This window comes from Lutjanus erythropterus, chromosome 19 (genome assembly GCF_056507025.1).
Source record: "Lutjanus erythropterus isolate fLutEry1 chromosome 19, fLutEry1.hap2, whole genome shotgun sequence".
Taxonomy (NCBI): Eukaryota; Metazoa; Chordata; class Actinopteri; order Lutjaniformes; family Lutjanidae; genus Lutjanus; species Lutjanus erythropterus.
Window position 1 is genome coordinate 15,370,018 of NC_139335.1, and position 21,968 is coordinate 15,391,985.

General features: G+C 40.0%; 1 protein-coding gene across 1 annotated transcript in view; it reads left to right on the plus strand.

Moving 5' to 3' along the window:
- The window catches only part of coro7 (coronin 7), a 146,888-nt gene that overhangs the window by 115,766 nt on the left and 9,154 nt on the right, over nucleotides 1-21,968 (plus strand). The gene's annotated exons all lie outside the window — the stretch shown is intronic.

A 21,968-nucleotide genomic window follows, 5' to 3' on the forward strand; every position in this document is an offset into this window, starting at 1 on the left:
CGTAAAACTTTTAAACCACCCAAGCCTACTGTGAATTAGAATTAGAATTTCAGCTTTTGAGTGTTCTACGTTTCTATATCTGTAGCCAAATGGCTTCATGTTTGGTCTATAAACTTTTGGTGCGAGATTACTTTTCAGTTTTGTAGCAGGCCGCTCCTTTAACATTGCTTTATTGCACATGTGGTATAGGAATGTACAGCGTCATATTTTGCAATATTCAGCATGATTAGCAAGCACAAACACAGAAGGCGAGGGATGGGAGTGGTTTTGGAAATCCTGCGCTCCTTTCCCATTTGGACAGCCTGGGAATGATCATCATGGGTTATTTTCTGATGGAGTCCCAATTCAACCCCAGCTCATTATTCTCCCAGCCTGCTCTGTCCTTTAGAGTCTGAGGTTAGACTGTGTTCTTTGTTAGTCTTTAGTATATCTGCATATGTATTGGCATCTGTGTTCATGTGTGTTTTGTGGAGATGCATGCCACCCCCCTCTTTCCACCAACTACATGTCTCCCCGTCACACGTAAATGTGCTCTGACGGCAGTATGTGTGGGCTGCCGTGAGACACGACCAGGGCCCTCCTCACGAGGCCCCGAGCTGCCTTTCTTCAGAACGTCCATGGGAAGGAGTGCCGCTCAGAAGAGAGGGAACCTGGGAAGGGAGAGGGAGAAGCTAGGAACATCCATGGTTAATTTGCGGGACTGCTATGGGAACTTGGACATGACAAAGAAATATGGCCAACAGAGAGGGGAATAATGAGTGTACTCAAAGCAGAAGTTGTCACAGTTTGTGTGAGAACAAACACATAATGCTGCAATCAAATTCCCTGGATCAGATAAAAGTGAAATGTTGACTCTTCCCACCTGTCCTCACTTGCCATCTTTACCCATTGTAAGTCAACCTGTTCCTCATAAAGCTGTCTTCTGCAGAGGAACCTTTCCAATATAACACTATTAAAACCAAGTGCATGTTTTATCATCTTGTTTACCTGCTGCAGATGTGGGAAGTAACTAAGCACAAATACTTTGTTACTGTACTAAGTAGATTTTCCAAGAATCTGCACTTAACTTGACTACTTCTTTTTCTGACAATTGTATACTTTTACTTCCTACATTATAACACAAATATGTACTTTCTACTGCACTCATAGGAATAAAGATGCTAACTAGAACCATAGAGTTTTCAGCTTGTCCCCATTGGAGAACCATTTTTGGTTCCTGCTTTATAAAAGTACCACTTGGAACTGTTTCAGAAAGTTCTACGTAGAACCCGGCATAAAGAGTTATACCAAGACCCATCTGTGAAAGGTTTCAACATATCCCCTATGAGAGAACCCTTCTATGGGGTAATGGTTACAATCGGAGCCATCTCTGGAGGTTCTGCCCAGAACTTTTCACCTTCTAGGGGTGCTAAAAATATGTGTATAACTCAAATCCCTCAAGGATTGATGAAATCCTTGAAGAACACTCAACTGTGGAGAAAAGAAAAGGATCAGTTGAGTGGAAAATGTGGGTACTTTTACCATCTCTAACTTGCTGCGGTTCATCTTTGCTGAATTGGAGCCAAAGTGGCTCATGGGGCAATATGCGTCCCAAACTTCAGTTTCAGGGTGGAGAGGTCTTAGGAGTACTCACCCCAAATATCATTTTGCCCTTTCTCACCATTTGTCAGTCAGAGGGCGCATTAGACAGCCAGTGGTAATGAACCTTGCTTTGAAAAGCGCAGACAGGACGTCATAATTGGAAACATTTCTGGCTCCTGTTTGTCGCCCTGTTTATTGTTTTGTTTTTGTGCTTTTTTTATTATTATTATGATTTGGGAGCTTTTTGTCGTTTCCCTGTGGACTCATGGCAGTGGGGCCTCACTGGAGCAAGCTGACATGAGCTAGTTATGTCAACATGAAAAGACCCTCAACAAAAGACCTCAAGAATCTGTGCGCTTAAGTTTTAATGATTGCAGGAGTTTGTTTCATGCAGAGGAGGGCTAGACAGCGAACACACAGAGACGCAGAGAGGTCGAACCATAGTTCACTTTGAGGTTTACTAGTCTGTTGACTCTGCACACACTGGCACTTCTCATTAAGGAGAGAGACAGAGACAGACAGCGCAGCTGGGCCATGCATGCCTCAGAGCTGGACAAGCCATTAGTGCACATTTTGTTGTTGAAAGGATGAAGAATCCATCATGAAAACAATCCTCAGTTTACCAAATTATATTATCGAGCTGATTGAGAACATGTTTAACTTAATAACTATGTGATTTGTACTTTTCATAGCCATTTAGCCCTCAAAGTCTTGTAAAGTTGATGCTGTGTCAGGTGTGGTGTCCTGTGTTTGTGGATGGAGCAGTTGTGGCTGATTTATCGGTTCTCTCTTGAGGTAAAAGTGAGGGACTTCTGCTTATCACTGTGACTGTGATAATACTGATAGAAGAGGAGAGAGTGCAGAGAGGCCTGAAGGAGAAGTGATCAGATCCAAGGGGAAAAGGTTGGGTTCAGGAGTGTGTGTGGGTGACCTCCCCATCCCCCGGTTACTCAGGGGGTCATCCAGAAGTGTCATTTTCCCATGATCGTCACCAAGGGTAGACACAGTGTGATTTATTTCGTCTTTGCAAAAGATTATTCTTTATTTCTCTCTTAAGTTTTGTCTCTCCATCTGCCTCCTTTTCAGTTTACATTAATGTTTTAAGTCCCACTGCACTTTTATTGTTACTAAAGTTGGATGTTTGACCTTCACTGTGCAGAATGACAAATGTGCAGTTTGACACCAGACGGCTGATTTCACATTCATCAGCTGATAGGGGAATGTTTCTCTGTGTTTACCCTAAATTTCAGTTTATAGCTTGCACCTATGAGTGATTTTGTGACATCACAAATGGTTTTGAAGCCAATCATGGTTCAAATTACACAAGTTTGATTGGAAACTGGATGCCCTCAGTGTTGACTTTTCAGTGAAAAAGCAGACATCCTGTTTCCAGCAGTTAAACTTTTGAAACGAACAATATCATAGATTCTGGAATGTTTAGTTAGAGCGAAGTAGTAGATTTGATTTTAGGAATTATCGACTACACCAGACTCATCCATATCAGGCTCAAATCATAAGCTTGGCATCATCAAACCAATTCACAAATGTAAATTAGTTTGGAATCTCTCGGTTCATTTTTGATTTCTAAGGGTTGTTATAAACAGGCGTAGACCAAACTACTACCAATCAGACCCATGACAGCCATGTTAGTTTACAAAAATGCCTCAACATCTGTTAAGGTGATTTTCTTTTTGTACGATCATTGTGTCAAACCCAGCCCTTATTGGGAAAATGGTTGTGATTGGCCTGACCAGATCAAGGACAAGTGGAGATTTGTCTGAACCGGAGCGGGAATGGTGTATCTGCCAGAGCAAATAAAACATTAGCTCTCGGATTTGTCTGGTTTCCAGGCTAGCAAGTCATTATTCAAAGCAAAAACCTTTTTTAATTTCTTAAAACATGTCTGGAGAATATATTTAAGGATAAAGCTGCAGTGGAAATCAGTCTGTATTAATGCATCAAATTATCAGCTTTCAACAACCCCATTCAGGCTGGAATGATGCCTCTGCAAAGACACACATAAATATCTCTGTGGACATTTACAGGTAAGGGTGTTACGTAGTAGGTCACAGAGGAGTCAACGCACACACCCTTCAAATCTCCACAATGTGTTATACAGACCCACATGTCAAGTGAGCTGATTGAAAAGAAAAGACATGTATCCAAATGTCCCTGTGGCCTTAAACCAACTCTCCTCCCATCATCCCCCCTGCATTTCTCTCCTCCTTCATTTCCTTCTTTCCTACCTTCCCTGTTGTGCTCCCTCCTTCCTCCTCTCAGTGTTGCTCTCAGCCTGCGCTCTGGTATGTCAGGTATTGAGTAACAGCAGCATGCCTGTGGTTTAGTGCGGGAAGCAAAGTGACTGCAGCTTAGCGACAGTATGTTCACTATGAATGCACCGCTCTATTAGTGCTATGACAGAAACTCTATCAGAGGGATGAGAACAACTATGCAGCGCAGGTCACATCAGGTCAGCCGGTGTTTGCAGACTGATAATTTGCATTGTCATGAAACAGGTCAATGCCTGTGTCTATGAAGGCTGTGAGTAATGTGAATCATGTACAAGCATCTTTTGCACTTGTTGCATGTATATTCTCTGCATCATGTCTTTACTAACTATTAGAGAACTCATGTCTTGTTTTTCTTGGGACTTTGTTGCAGTGCAGAGGTGGACTTCTTTTCTAAAATTTAAATTCTTATATTTAAGTGGTTAATAGAACCACAGAGTGAAAATAAAGATTTCCGCCCCTCTGACTCACAGTCAGTCAGATCCTATTCAGCCCACTGGCAGACAGTTTGGTCAGTCCTGCTGTGGCCTTATCAGCCAGTCAGTCATATGATAGGAGCATGCTGTCCTGTGTGGAGGCCCCATGGTATAATGCTGAGATAAAAAAAAAAAAAAACACTTAAAATTATTAAGAAAATGTATAAAAATCTGTTATACTGCATGCAAGTCATTATTTTATATACACAACTCCTGTAGCCCACTCCAGTCACATGCACACACAATATTACAGACAAAGATTAGAAGTAATGAAGTACAAATACTTCATTACTGTACTTAAGTAGAGTTTTCTGGTATCTGTACTTTATTTGAGCATATTATAACACAGATCTGTACTTTCTGCTCCTTACATGTTCAAAACATGATTGTTACTTTAGTTTTAATGTATCTGAGGGCAGTTATCGATTAGTTTTCATTTCCATCATTTCACAATGCCTTCCCCAATATTAAGGCAAATTTCAACCTAAATGAATAATACAATAACACACCGTAAAGATGATTTCTTGGTGCGTCCTTTAGTGCATATTACATTAAACAGATGTAACAAGAGTGAAAACATCCTTCAGAGGGCAACTTTTTACTTACTTTGAGTGCATTTTCAGAGAAGGTACTTTTTCCACTTTAACTTGAGTAAAGAAGTTAAATCAGTACTTCTACTATAATGCAAAGGTACTCTGAAAGTAATTCTTTCCTCTCCTACTGCCATCCATAATACAGAATAACTGTCTCTTCTCTGTCTCTTGTTTCCCGTCATTCAGACTTTGTGGTCTTGCCTTGATGCGCTGTTTCCAAACTGTTGTGGCTCTGTTCCTGCACATGCATTTAGAACCTTTTATTTCTTCTAATTCTGACTGTCTCTGTGTGCTGTGTGTTCTTTTATGACGATACCGTGCCTCTGTCCAAAGCCCTTTTGGGTTTAATCAAACAATCACTGAGTAATTTGGCTCTAAAATGACCTGTCTTGTTAAATAAAGAAGGTTAAATTAAAACAAACACACATGCACACAGATAGCCCTCCTTCAGCTGTGACAGGCAGCGCTGATTACTTGAAGAAATGGATGTGGAGGCCTTGACATCAAGAAGAGGTCAAATAGAAGTTGATTAAATGAAGAGAAAGAGCAACAGAGAGCATCTTGTGTCTGTTGTTACTGTTTTTAGAAGTGTATTTCTGTTTTCTTCATCTCGTGACCATCCTGCCTCCTCCGTGTTTGTGAGGTTAAGTCAACCTGAGTGTAATTCAGTGCAACATGAGCACCACTGGGTTTTATTGTCCAGAGGAGTACGCATCTGCTGTGTTAACAAATTGCTCAAAGCTGCCTCGTCATGCAGCGGTGAAAAGGCCCCGGCCGAGGCTAGGAGGAGGGCTCGTAAACGTCTGGTCAGCACTGCTTATTGTTAAGAGATGGTGGCTTCATAGATGACATGAGAAGTGTGTGTTCATCTCCATGTCTCACTTTGTCAAGTGCATAGTTTTCTGCTTTCTTTTTGACCATAACCCCCTTTATTTACTATGCAAAGTTTGTAAACTTCAAACATTTGAGGATTGTTGGCATTGTATGACTGGAATACTAAACTGTGCATTAGCCGTGGTTCCTCTATATGGGTGGTCACAAAACGTGGTTTCCCTCCACACAAAAATGTGTGTATGTGGGGCAGGGAGTCGATCTCGTCGTACCAGTTGCAGCTCATCAAGGCTATTGAGTCAAGGCTACAGTGTCCTCTGTAACAATCTCTTTACTTTCTCTCTTGTCTGTCCAATAACTCTCCCAGATGTAGCATGATAGAGCTCAAAGCATTCTTATGTGGACACTCATACACACACATGTGTGAGGACACGCATATCTGTTGTGATTTATTACACAAATGTGATAGTGATCTTATCTCTTACTACTCTCTGTCTTGCTCAGTTTCCCTCCTCTTCGCTCCCTCCCTCAGTCTCTCTAATAGTAAATCTGCTCCGTTCTTTGAGGGTTTTATTGGTTTCACTGTACATATCTCGGCTACGGTCATTAAAGCAGATGATTTAGTGTGGGTGTGTTGGACCCACTAACAGTAAAATACAGACTTTTGTGCAGTCGGTCCACCCAGGACTAAGGGGGAAAGGTGAGGACGAGGCCTGGGGCCCCTCAGGCTGAGGGTACGATGCGAAAGAGGTTATTACACCTTTGACATGATGCATGATTTCTTTTTTTCAAAAAAAATATTGTTTTTTTTCACTTTTTTTAAAAAAAACTTGGACTGGACGACTTTTTCAGCCCTGACAGTCATTCAATTTCAATTTTGTTATGTGATTTTTCAAAAGATCACACACTGTAAAAACACACTTTTTTTTTTTGGACTGAATTTGAAAAAACAAGTTTTGTTAATTTTGTAATGATTCAAAACAAATAAACTTCATATTAATTAAGTTGTCCTTGAGAAAACAGGTTAAATAAGTTTAAGATTTTATATTGAACCAACAACTCTTCAGTCACACTGACGAACATGACAAACAAATTTGATTTCCTTTCATTTTCTCAGTTTGTAAAGTCGGCTCTTAATTTCACACAAAGAACTTACAGCTACTCTTGTTGGAGCTACGTTGTACCTGCATTGGCACAAAGAGAATATGTGAAATTGCTCCCGGTGAATTTACAACATTTTAATGTAAGGAATTATATGTTTTTTTTTCCAAACTATTAAAAAAAGTTTCAGGAGCACTGTAAGTTTTGAAATAAAAGAGTTTTGCTGGCTTCTGATCTTTAGCTGACATAATTTACTTATCTTCTATAGATGGACATGAATCTTCAAGAAACTCAAAAAAAGAGACTGATTTGTCACTATTTGGGTGCCTAAAATTAAATGGTTTTAATTGAAAATATTAAAGTATTAACTGTTATTCATTTTCATTTATTCATTTGAGTTTACTCAATAATTTGTGAAATGTATTTTTTTGGGGGTTCCTAAAACTCAATTATTTAAGATTATCGAAAGGAAAAAGTAAAATATTTCAACATAAGATCAGTAATTGGTAAGATTATTAAAAGTTGAGAGTTTGAGTTGGGCTCAGAATTCAGAAAACTATTGAAATAAGTTGAATTTCTGCTAATATGCTAATCATGTTTCTTTAGAAACTTAATTTAATGAGTTGATTGAACTCTGTACAGTACATTCATTCAGCTTATCATCCAAGTCAAGACTTAGACAAGTCAAGACAACAGAAGAACTCCTGTTTATAAGTTCTTGAGTGTTCAGAAAATAAACACTAGAATTTTTAAGTTTAATTAACTTGAATAAATAAAACTTGTATATTGAGAGAAGATTAGTTGATTCCACTTCCACAGTGTAGTTGGCACTCCGAAAACTATCTGTTTTTGTGTTTCCAAATGTTTTAAGATTTGAGATTTTCATCCAGCAGGAGTGGAATTTCTTCTTTTGAGATATGAAGGAGATCATGGAGGGATAAGATGATACAGTGGCATTTTAGATGGACCAGAAAGAGCAAGTATGGACACATAGTCGCAGCAAGGAGTATGTGTGTCACAGAGAGATGAGTCAGATCGCAGAGACGGACAGGCTGGTAGACAGAGGGACTGATAAACTCTGTTAACTGACTCTGATAAAGCAGAACTGGAAGACACCACGGAGTCAAAACATGTGCGAACGAAGATCGATGAAAGGCGCTCTGTTGAACGCCTCAAGAATGTTTTTGTAGCTCTAGTCGTGCAGAAACGGGGAAAAAAGAAGGTCTGAAGGAGTTGTTTTAGGGTTTATATTTCTCTCTTTATTTTTCTCGTTCCCCCTCTTGAGTTGACCCTCTCACTCATTTGCACACACGTACTCAGGCTTGAAGGAAAAACAAATATTAAACAGTAATGTTTTGTGTCCGTAAATTACTGGGTTTTATGGTTCTAGCATTTCCAATAATTCTGTCTTGGCTGTCCATGAAGGAAAGTCACATACACACACATACACACACACACATTAGGGCCAGTATGGTCTGAAAATGGTTTGGATCATCTGATGTGAGCTTTGGTACGAGGTCAAGCACTGCCATCACTCAAGGGAACATGGTTGAAGATCTTTCCAGCATTTGCCAAAAATATTCATTGAGAAACGTCCAGATCATGTGATATCACAGTTCAGTCGTGGCGTCTTGCGAACCGTCATCCGTGTTGTTGCTTTTTAGCAGTCCAGTGTCCATCCGTGAGCGACCGTGCTCTGTTCAGCTGGACAGGGTTTTAACAGGCCCGTAAGTCATTCATCAAGACCGTTATTGGCGAATTGTGTTTTTAAAGTAGACTTTATTGAGTGCTTCAGTGTGTGTGCATGGCAGATCAGCAACAGTTTGGACTTGTGGCTTTTCCACAGTAGGAAAAATAGGCTAGAGTGCACCTAAGACTGACATCATCTCCAATTTGTTCCCTAAAACAAATCAATGCACAGTGTGGAGTGACTGACTCAGTGGAGCCAAGTCAAAGCTGAACTTATGATCATTACTGTTAAGCTATTCCTCTGGTATGCAGAATAATTACTGTGCAGTACAGGATATGCATGGCTGATTTTAAAGCATGAAATATCTATTTTGTGGTTTCTTCACTGACTTTAAGTTCAGATACTGATACAGAATATGTGCAATTCAAATTCTCAATAATCACTGTATCTGCTCATATCATATCCTGTAATAAATAGTATTTTCCATTAGTCTTCTTATGGTTTCATTCATTTATCATTAGTCTAACTTTAAATTCAGATTCATTATCGGGAATTCCCACCTTGGCTTGATGTTATTTTATAAAAAAGACATGTATTCGTGCCGTTAGACTTAGCTTGCATGTGAAAAAGAAGTATACCTTAATGGGACAACCGAAAAAACATTAAACTTGAAGAGACATATTGGTTAATGAGAGGGGATAGCCAAATGGAAAAGTTAAACATGATTCCCTCCTCTGTTTTGCAAACTTAGCAAGGTCTGTACTCCAGGAGAAAGTCTTGCATATGAAAAGGATGTTCTTGGCAACTCTGTGTTTCCAAAAGAATATTTCTTCCACCAATTTGTGTGCTGTCGAAGTAGAGAGTTTCAGGGTTTGTTTTATAGCAATTTTTGCAGAATTTATCCGAACCTCACTGGCAGAGATTTTGCTGATCAAAGTGCATCTGTGCAGCTCTAATATTGGAGGATAAATCATCAGCTGCTATGCACAACAGGTCGCTCTTTTCTCACTTCCTTTCAAACATATGTACCTCTGTCTGTGTTTAGCGTTTAAGACACAACCGTGACGGGAACCGGACTTTCCTTCAGTGACCTAACAGCAGAGAGGGTCATTGCAGTCGTGACCCTCACCTCTCGTCTTTCTGTCCTCTCTGCCAAGGCTTCCCCTCTCTTCTGTCGTCTGAGGCAGTCGAGGCTGCTGATCAGTTCCCAGGCCCCTGCCGACAGGTCATTTAATGGTCATCGAGCCCGGCCCCTTGATGCTGAACCCCGGGGTTAACGCGGAACACATCTCTTCCGGGGCTCCTCAGCCGTCAACAAGCAGCCCCCAGCACTTCAGAGACACACCTAGTACACTACTGACACAAACACATGACAATACTGGAAGGACACATCCTATTTCTTTGTCAGCGACTTGAAGGGTTCCTTTTATCATGTATTTAAGATATTTATGTTCCCCAGCGGTACTTTAACACCCTTGCCTCCCTTTCAATCTGTATATCAACCTCATGCCCACCCACATGTTAGACCTACAACAAACCCACCCCCACCACACCCGCCCTCCAGCCCTCCAGTCCACAGAGCAGCACTGGATGGCGAGGGTCTTTATGACCGGTGACCTGGCTGTTTTATAGCCCTGCCTGTCTGGACCAGTTAACCACACAGTTACAGGTTGTCCTGAGTGTTTGTGAGTGTGTGAGTTAGATCAGTGATTTTCAAAGAGGGGACCTCCAGGGGACAGGCTCAGCAAAATGTTAAAAAAAACAAACAAACAATCATTTAAAAAAAATTAATCAAATTGTTGTTATTTGAATTATTATAAAACAGAATTTGTAATAATAAATAATAAATAAAATAAATAAATAATAAAAGAATTTGCTCTGCTCTTCTGAAATTTAGTGTTAACTCACAAAATGGACACATTTTTGAAAGGGAAAAGACCTGACAAGCAGAATACATAAAATATGGATTTATTGCTGAACGCAAAAATGGCTACGATTACCCCAAATACATTTTTTTTTGCTTTGAAATCCTCTCAAATGTCAAAAGCACTCTACAGAGGCTGAAATGGTCAATTTTGGACATAAGTTAATGCTATTATGCGGGCCTTGGCTTAGAAAAGTTTGGGAGCCTCTGAATAAGGTCTGTTTATTAGTAAGAATCTGGCAATATGATGCATATCACAATTTAGTGGTTACAATGTAATATATTGCGATACTGTAAAAATTATTATATTGCTATAGTTTTCAATCTAGTTTTAGTTTACGTACAGTCTGAATTTTTAAACATTTACTTTTTATCCAATCAGAATAGTGAAGATAGATAACAACTCTGCTGTCCACTATTTAAACATAACAGGAAATTAACCTCTACCATGAAGCTTTGCATGCGTCACAATATCCAGTGTTTTTGAGAATCGATACATTAAACCTAATAATGAGTTTCTCAAGTGCATCAGTATTGTCTTACTATTACTTGATGAACCCCTAATGTCTCTCAAACATCTGGGATAAGTAGAACTGTCTTTGTAATCATCGTGTGGAGCAGTGGACGGCCTGGTTTTCTCCCTCTTGTAAAAAATAAAGACCGGGTTTTTTTATTTTTCATGTCAACATTATGCAAAACAGACGTGCTGTCCATCATGTGGTCAGACGACATTGTGTGCTAAGTTGTCTCGAGATGTCTCTAAGTGTCTTTTATATTGTGCGGTTGTTTTTCTACACATGCTTGATATTTTGCAAAGAACTGACAGAGTAAGACTGTCTTGTTGCGGGCTCATCGTTCCCCCTGCACTGAGGGGTTATGTGAGAGTTGTACGGCGCTGATTGGCTTGCTTGTGTCAGTGTGAAGATGGAACTGCACTGACGACAAGTTGGAATGGTAATGAAGCGTTATTCTGTTTCTCGAGGACAGGAGGGAAATTACTGCTGTAGCTGTTGCATTTTTTTTGTTTGGCAACTTTGCATGTGGTCGTATGTGGAATTGGGAGTGTGTTGAGGGTGTCAGAGGGGTCACTGCAGACCTGTTGACACTGGACTCAGTGAGTTTAATTAAATCCTGAGCATGCGTGTATGCACATGCATGTGTGCCACTGCAGTACATGTATGTGTGTGTGTGTGCCAGTTGTCAGGGGCCAGCGGATGGGGCCCGGTGAAGCGAAGAGAGAGGGGAGAGCAGCAAGCTTGGCAGCCCATCTAAGAGCCTCGTCACTGGGGCTCAGACACGGCCACAGCTGGCCTCTCCAGCAACAATCCTGGCTTTTCTTTCCCTCTCAGGAACGCAGCGCGTCAACTCTAATTCCCTTCTAATGAACTGGCTACTGAAGGTAGCTACGTAGGCAGCACATTTATTAAATACACGCACACTGGCAACAAAACACACAGACTCAGACACAGTGGAGAGAGTGTGTTACATTTAAGTACATTTCACTGCACAGTAGGGTGACTGTGCAGCTTGACTTAAACACCTGCTGAGGATCCTTGAACTCATCATGACTTAGAGGCTGCGTTCAGGACCACCCCAAGCAGAGGTGTGTTTTAGCCTTTAAGACTATATTAAAACCTACGGTATCTGCATCGATTGCATGTTATGTGTTATCATTGCATTCAAGCAACAAACCTAAGCTCAATAACACTTACTGCTGTCTTAAAGGTAAATCCTCAAAGACTTAAAAACAATGTGGATGAGAAAATATCCTGTCAGATTTACACTAAAAAAAAGATTTTAGCACATTTTCAAAGTAGCAATTCTGGCAGCCAAAAATGACCAAAATTTATCATTAAAATTTTTGGTAGTGCTTTATCCAGAGGGGTGTTCATAAGACTGACATAACACTGTCATAATGATGACATAGCACCTGCCATGAACATGAAGAAGTCTTTGTGAATGTTTATGACTACTGTCCTCAAGTGTAATTAGGTCAGTTGTCATTGTTAATGCGAAGTTGACATAGTTTTTCTTGATAACAACTTGACATTAACTGAGACAATATAACCTGCCATAAACATGTTATTGGAGGCCTAAATATCCAACTTAAAGAAACTGATTAGCTTCATGTTTTAATGTAACATTAAACTGTCATTTGTGGTTGGTATTGACATTGGCTGTCATGACACCATTATAACTGTGTCATGAATATTTTCCTTGATCTCAACCACAGTTATAAATTTTTTGGTCATAAAGATGTCATGTGTTCTTAGCAATTTTGTTTGCTAATATTAATATTACTTTCCATTCATTTGTATTTTTATACAAAATAAAACAATAAGATGTTCATATTATTCTTGAGTCATACAAAACAGACAAGGACACATCACTTTTCAGTATATTTATAACTTATTTCTTTTCATGCTGTAAAATAACCGTAAAAACAGTGGTAAGAGTTGTTAAACTGCCTTGTGGATTTTTCAGAGATCCTCAGGAAATGTATTTTTTGGATAAAGTGATTCTTGGCTCCGTTACTTGCATACAATGATACAACATAAAAGGTAGAAAGTGGGGCTAATGAGAACCAAACTGTTATTCTTTTTGCTTCCTTCTATCCAGAAATAAACAAGAAACTTATTCATCTCAGAACCAGTTTTGAAACATTGGTCCTCTCGTGTGAATAAAATGAAGTGGGACAGTGTTAAATGAGAACAGTCAAATGAATTTGCGATGCAGCATTCAAGCATTGTGATTCGAAGCCTCGGTTTGAAGTTACCCTCACTGTGACCCTGTGGTTTGAGCTTCTGTGGTGCAGGCTTTGGAGCTCTGATGCTGCTAATGGAAACATTTATACACATTCGGACAGCACGAGTGCAGAGCTCTGATTGATCTGTAATCTTGTGAGTTTACAAAGGTGACAGAGTTCATCAGCTGTGATGTATTGTTTATTTTCTCACTTTTTGTACACGTTGGTCAGTTTTGGTGGATTTCTATGCTTCAGTGTTTGAAAGAACTAATCATTGCCAAACCATTTGTTTGCTGTTTAGATAATCTTGTGAAATATTCACTCGCATGTCTCCTACGGAAGAGATTTATCTTCTTTTATTTCACATATTTGCTGAACACAAGAAATCAACCCAGGATTTACCATCCTGGAGACGGTTTTACAGGTCCGGTGTTGTTCTGTTATGAATCCCATTCAATCACCAGTGGATTATTCCGCACCAGTCCTTCCTTTGTTGGGGTAATGTGAACACCCATGGGCCTGCAGCGCGAGTGTACATAAAACCATTAGCTGTGTCTAACTCCCTAGCACAAGAGTAGTAACAATGAAACAGAAAGAGTGTGTTCTGTCAATGAAGACAGGAAAAGGGCAGGGTTATCATCAGAATAAATAGATAATCTGCTGGTCATATGAACTGTCGTCATCAGACAGTTATTATGGAAATAACTCAGACAATGAAAAAGCATGTGCTCATATGGTCATGCTTTTAAATGGGAGATACAGCAGTTTAGTTACAGCCAACTGTTCATCATACCACATATTTTTACTGATTAATTTTGTCCTGCAACAGATCTGCCACATTAATCTGCCACTGATTGTGTGCATGTGTGGGGGAGTTTACGTTGTTCTTAAAGTTGATTTACAGTTAGGTTTTAACAGATTAGCTCATGCTCTTATATTGGTCATTTCCTTTTTAGGCAGTGTAGATGGCAGTGTTGTTCTGTTCTCCATCGTTTCGGTCCACTTTCCACTTTTGTGTTACGGCTGCACCACTGATGGCAGCCATTCTACACAACACTTTTGATCGCACCAGCAGCGTCAAGTACGCTATTTTTTGTCTATTTTTGACGAATGCTGCGTCAGGTTGTAAGAGTAGATCAAGCAGGCAGGAAGTAACACATAGAAACAGCATAGAGAATCCAGTCTTCAAAATAAAAGACCCCGCACATACTTGTGATCATAAAAACACACAAAAAGAAGCTAGTTAACTAAATAGCCGACTTATCCATGGCAGTAGCACAAAAATCAAGGAGAGAGGACCAAATCAACAAAATCTGAACAAGTCAACATAATCAGGCTCTGCTTCTGAAATGCTTCTGGTGGGATATGCAGCTGTGGAGGACAGATCCAAACCATGATTTCAGATGTGCCATGGTAATGAATTGGTACAAAATTTAACATCATCATAACATTAACACATTCGCAATCATATTTCCCAGATAATGCATGCTTATGCATGTGGCAATAGGCTGATTTCACTTCTTGTGTTCCCTCTGACAGTCCCAACATCCTCCTCCACTCAAAGTTGGAGGCTGGAATTTCCCGGTTGAAATTTCCAGCTTCCGACCTCCAAATATTCCACACAAACAAAAAACATGGTTGACCGTGAAACTGATGCTTCTTTAGCAGTTATCAGCAGCGCAGCCTCCTTGCATATATAGATGACACAGAACAGAAAAAACAGGCACAAGGTAACAGAAGCAGTTATACATTTTATTTTACAGCACTTTTGGGTGACATCAATGTATATGCAGAACAGATTTTACGATATGATAGTTATATTTTAATTCAATGCAGGGAAATACCTTGCATTTTAGTTGGTTTTCCATTTACAATGTGCACTTCCATTGGTGCTGCTATTGCTGTGTGACATCAGACAACCATTTGAAGTTAGGATAGATAAACTTTACAAGTGCTCCAACTCCAACTTTGAGTGGTGTTCCATTGTGCTTTTTCTAGGAAGAGGTAAGACTGCCAACACTTTTGATTTCAAGAAAAGTTTTTCATCATAATTTCACGAGGATTCTCAACAGTATAATATTCTAACTCAGAATATTCCTACTCCAAGACATTGAATTTCACCAACAATACCATAACTTCCATTTACTTAGATGTCAGTATGAGTGTGGGAAAAGTGTAGCAACCTGATGTTTTATTGGGATGATTGGGATAACCAATGTGCACTCTCACATTTAAACTCTAAAATTAGCGACTGGAGACCCCCAACAACACGTCCACTGTTTTTGCCGTGACCCACTCCAAGTGTCCTCGTGAGACAGTGCAACAATCCAAACATTATTTTATTGCCAAGTTGGCTCTAATTTCAGTCTGACACACTGAGTCACCGCTGGTCAGTGCGACAGCAGAGGCCGGCAGCTGGACGAGCTGCAGACCCTGCAGTCTTTGGAGACAGGAGGGCTGATAAAGTGGACTGTTGGAGTTCACAGTTCTGCAGACCCTCCACCTTCAGAGATACTGCTTCACCACTCACTCACTCCCCCTGGCTGGGATGATGTAACTTGGAGACTGATGGAAGAAGGGAGGAGTGGTTTGACCATTAGGAGTGATCTCCACTGATGAATGTTTGTTAGTAAATTTAGTCGACTGAAGAAATAAATTCTTAAATGTGTGCTATATTGACAGTGTGGGCTATATTGACGGAGAAAACAGAGTTCTTTGCTGCAGAATCTGTTCCTGCTTCCCATGATGTTGTTGGTGTTAAGAAATAACTATGAGCTATTTTAGCATGGATGTCTAGTCTCTAGTCTGTTTTGGTCAACAAAGTAATAGCTATGGGTAAAGCTGTCACTGTAATCAATCAAAATATTGGATTAAAAAATGTCTCAATATTGTACTGGACTGTGAAAATATCTACTGTGCTATTATATGGTTAATGAAGCATTATTTTTGTTTTGCAATTTTTTACACATGCCTAGATCATGTTATTATACCATGATTTATATTTCCTTTAAAAAGGAAAGCACAAAAACAGTTTTTATACAAACAGAAATGCATTTTTTTCCTAATTTTTCTTTGTTTTTTAATATTGCAATAAATAAACTATTGTGGACTTTTGGTATTATGTATTGTGATAATATAGCAACAATGGCATGGGAGTTACAAGCTCACCTGCAATGCATCCTGGTACAGCTGTGAGCAGGAGTTAAAGGGAAAAATCACAGGAACAGCTACAGTCCAGGACTGACTAACATGGAATAATTGTTGACAGAGCAGACAGATAAAGCTTTATTTAACAGACTGTAATCTCCAAACATCACTTTTAAAGATCTTTACATAGCAAGTTTTCTAGTGTGTGACCATTTGAGAAGTAATAGAGTGACTCTGTGCAAGCCTTAAAAAACCCCACTAAAATTCAGAAGTAGACAACCAGCTGCTTTGTTTTGGTTTCATATTCCCCAAAGGTCCTGCTCACTCTTTATTCTCTGTTTTCTGGCCAGCTCCTACCTGTCGACTGGAGCTTATTGTGCTGTCTTCTGTGTGTGTTTTAGCCGTAAGGCCAGCCCAGCTAAAGACCGTGATTTCATGCGACAGAGAAAGGTCCCTTTGACTGATACTGATCTGGTCATAGCTGCCATAGCTCAAGCTCATAACCTTATACCTCTGCAGGCTGCTTTCATTAGCTCCACCTATATACTGTATATAATACACCACTGTGTGTGTCTGATGCTATCAGAGCATCTGGACGTGCCGATCTGTGCTGTGTGCAGCGTGTGTCAGTGTGTGCATTTTTCATACTTTTACATTTTGTCATGCTTGGAAGCACGTACGTGCACATGACCTGCATTTTCTCATAATGCAGTATAGAGTTAGGTACCATTCAAATTTAAATCGATACCTGTACTGGTGCTTGGAATTCGGTGTTGATATCAGTACTTTGTTCTCTCTGTTATAACAAAAATGTAATTGCCCAACCACAACACATCCAACCGGCTAATTAATTACCTGAAAATGATGATGCAGTTGTCAGAACATCATTTAAAGTTTCGTAATCTGTGAAGGGTTCAATTTATTAGGCGCAGACGTGTTAACATTAGCTGCAGCTGTTGGGGAGACTTTCAGGCTGTTGAACACAGCACACTCTTCAACTAAAAAGCTGATAAAATCACCTTCTCATTTGACAACACCCAGTAAGCATGTAGGAACTGAAGACACTAAGTGTTGCAAGTTTTAAAGCAAAATTCTTTGCCATTCTTACTTGATATACGAGTTCACGCTTTATCAGACTTTAGCTTTTAGATATCTTGTGTTTGGCCAAATGTTTCCTCAAGTTATACAAGTTGCCCACTAAAGATTTGCATTTTGCATTACAAATATTGCAGCAAATGTTGTCTGCGTCAAGTTTTGAAAAGTTTAAGCAGACTTATGACCTCTTTCAGCTCACCATTGCCCTGACTCAACACTTAACATGAATTGGTACTCCGTAGTACCAAGTTATATAACTCAGCAATACCTAATTGTCTCTTATTTCTCTGTAGCTCCAGCTGCAGATGCCCAATCACACACAACCTGCACTACAGACACATACACAGACACACCATTTCTGCATTTGTCTGTCATCCGCATATCCTTTTGTCTTGGCCCTCCATTAGTTAGTTATTCCACTGATTTACACTATCTCTTACATTATCAAACGACAACACGTTCTCATAATCATAATATACCTGGGCTGACACAGACCCTTTCACACACACGCACACACAGATGCACATTAGAGTAGAGTAATATACCCATCATATCTGCTGGTGCTGAAGGCTGCTGTCACGGGCAGAAGGTCACTTTTTTCTGTGTGAGAGAGTGATGGCAGACGAGGCGGGAGGCAGCTTCTTTACCCTCTCTGTTTTGTGTAAATTCTGATAAGAGCAGAGTGCCAGTGACAGACTGAAGCCAGGGGGATATTTGAGGCATCATGCAGCTCATCGCAGTGTTAGAAGAGGTGTTGAGACGTTAGTGGGTGCAGATTTCCCTGAGAGCGTTGGACTAAAATCCTTTAAATCCTTTCTAAGTTGTCAGCCTACTTTTTTGTCTACATTCATGACTATGCTGCAGGACCTCTGTGTTTCACTACTTTGAAAAAACTTTTTTATGGCTCTGCATCAGTCACAGCCATGGCCACAGGCATTATGTTTTCAGGTCATACCATTCTTGTGAATGCGATATGTCAAGAACACCTTGAGGGAATTTCTTCTGAGGGAAACTTGGCACAAATAACCACGTGGACTCGAGGGTGAACTGATCCGATTTTGTTGGTCACTGAACACATTTTTTGCCATAACTCAAGAGTTCATACGCTAATTATGACAAAATTATTAACAAATAACGGAAAAGATAAAATGAGGTGATGACATTTTATATCCAAAAGGTCGAAGGTCAACATCGCTGTGACATCATCATGTTCCTCTGTTTCAAAAACAAAGTCTCTAAGTGAAGACAGCATGTTTCTCATTGGAAATTATGAACTGAAATTCCACATGTCAATATAGTGATAACCTCTCATTTTCCCAAAACTTAATGCCTTTTATTAAATTCCATATGAGCCTGGACAGACATGAATGTAAACTACAACTTGACTGGTAGGCGGAGACGTACAACTGTGAGGCAGCAATTCTATTTTTTGACTGCTCTATTTTATATGACCAATGACAGCTGACTTCTCGCTCCTCTTAACCAGCCACTAGGGGCCTGAAGTGATCACCAGCTGCTACAGTTTGAGATTTTGTTTCAGCTCGGGACAACGTTTGTGGAGGTCATGTTAATGTTGGCATAACTTTGCAGATCTCTCGCTGGTTGCATCTGGCAGCTGGGGTGGCATTGCAGTAGGTGCTTCACCCTCTGTTCCCTGCGGGGGGATCTACACTCCACTGAGTGCACTCTTCTGGTTCTGTCTTTTTCTCTTATGCCGCGTGTGTGTGTCTGTGTGGTTAAACCTGTTCTAGTCACACACCCAACACTGAAAAGGGCTTATGCCTGGATTAGTGTGTCAGGCTGGATTCGGTACTACACACACACAAACACACACACACACACACACACACACACACACACACACACACACGTCTATTTACAGCCTCTCCTCTCCGAGCATGAATGAGGCCTGTAATAGTTTTTCTTTTCATTCATAATCAGCCCATGTGACTGAGATCTGCGCAACAAGCCTGCTCACTCCCACAATTAACCCTGCATCACTGTAACTGTGCACTCCTAAAAAAACGCATTTGCACATACATCATTATTAGCACATGTGTGCTTGTACATCTATGCACTTAAATATGCACCGACATGCATCTATGTGTGGGAAAATGGCCTAGTGGGGAGGTGGAGCATGAAAACGATAGTAAACAGAGGCCATTATCAGTGATAAAGCTCCACTCCTGTTATGTGGCTGTTTTAGTGTGAGAAAGACAGAGATAAGGCACAGAGAAAGTGAAGGCAATTTGTAGAAATAGTTGGGACTGGAGCCACAAATCGATCACGGGGTGCAAGGTGGAGGTGTTGTCAAATAGTACAGGAGAGAGTGAGTGAGGGAGAAAAAGACAGGCAGTGAGAGGGGTGTGGGAATGAGGGTATGTAGGGAGTCCCTGTGGACTGACTCGGACATGGGAACACACAGTCGACGCTAACGAAGCATGGCCGCCCCTCACTGACTTCATAGACCTGGGACAGAGAAGGCAGAGAGCTGCATATTAGAGAGAAGAAGAAGAAGTACAGGTCTGTTTAATTAATGCATGAAAGACAGATGGTAAAAAATGAAATAAAGACCAAGAAGGTAGACCAAGGGTTAACAAGTCAGCAGTAGCATGGGTTAAACACCACTCGTTACTACTTCCCTTACTTAAACATGACTGCTTTATTTCTGTTTCAGTACACTTTATAGTCAGTACTTATGTTGCGGTATATAGTATTTAATACTTTAAATGATCTGGCCAACACTGATCAAATAATTTCTTTCTTTCTTTCTGTCTTTATTTATTTATTTTGCTTTCTTTTATTTCTCTTTCCATCATTTCTCCTGGTTGACACTGCACACGCAGGTGTTATTATTGTTAATAAAAAGGCAAAATTTGATTCAAAAAACTATTTTTATTTAGTTTTTTCATGCTTTAGTTTGTATGTAGTAGACAGTCATAAATTATATAGTCTTTCTGTGTTTTTTAAAATTACCCATACTTCAATTTCCCTTTGTGGGATCAATAAATAAAAAAATAAAACCCACATATACAAAGTATTATTTTACATTTCTGGGCAATTTTCTCTTGGCAGGCTTGTTTACCAAAAACTTTTAAGCCTTTGCAGTCATGACTGGCATTCAGTTGATTCTCCGTCTGCTATTACTGCACAACAGCCAGGAGCGAAAAATATTTCCAAAAATGTAACAAAAGACAAAATGAAAATGATAACGAGTCTTGTCACTGTGTTTTGGAAAACATATGTGAAGGCAACAAAAGGATGTGAACTATTACAACCACAGACTCGTGCAGCCAGTCCTTAGTGCGCTCCTGTAGGTTTGTTTGTCAGAATGTGAAAATCGTCCCTTCTGCTTCTGTTTCAAATGCGTACAAACACACTGCTGGCCCACAGTCACACTCTCTGTTTCTCTGTCACACATGTACACAGCACAAACCATCGCGTGTCACCATACGCAGTTGCTTAAGATACCCAAACTTAGTCTGTCATTATATTGTCATAGTTGGAGCATTACATCACCAGCTTGTCATTCTCAGTTGATGTGGAGGCAGCCGAGTGGCGTTCCTCTAGAATAGGACCATAACACAAGGTCATCATCATAAGCCAATCACTGGGACTGCCTCTCCACTTCAGTCAGCCCTGTCTGTGGCCCGTGATGTGAAGTGGTTAGATCAGCCACCACTCTCTGAGTCCCTCTTCCAGTCTGGAAAACAACACAGTGGGCTGACTGTTGCTCTCATTGATGAACAGAGAACCTATAGTATGAAGGGGAGTAAGAGGCAGAGGATCAGGGAGATTTGTGCGTGTTTGTGCCAGCACGCCTCTTGTCTAAGCCATGATTTCCTGTTTTGATTGTTTACTACAGCCACTTGTACTTTGCCCATTGATTTAAAAGCTCATTCGGTTTCCCCATCCTTCAATCTTCTTACCTCAGATCATGAGAGGAGGCAGGTGACCGTGCTGTTGTTTAGGCTCGTGTGGGTGGAGGCCACTACTTTACTGATTTTTTTTTTTTTTTTTTTTTTACTTTATTGCCATAAACACACATTAACCGGCAGTTAGCATGACAAAACAAAACAACCTTGAGATTGGGCTTCACATGACAGACATCAGGCCTATTCAATTACTCTTTTAGAAGGGCCAGATTTGAAAAAAGGGCCCAGAGGCTGGACATTTACATCCTATGTCTGACCTGTAAAGTTATGAATTGAAATGTTTTATTTTTTTTCTCCACTTTATTAGTTTTCACAAACATTATATACAAAAGGACAGGAAAAAAAAGCAATGCTAGGATGATTTAATAAACTCATTCAGTTTGACCCTCCTGAATTCCCTCTGCTTAAACAGCCTGAGTTAAGACTTTTTAGGTGTCTTTGCTCTTAACAACAGACATATTTAACAGATTGGTTAATTAGCCTATCAATAAATTGATGATCTTCTACTAGACAATATAAAGGCCCATAAACTTAGAGTGTTAGCAGATTTTTAAATAAATA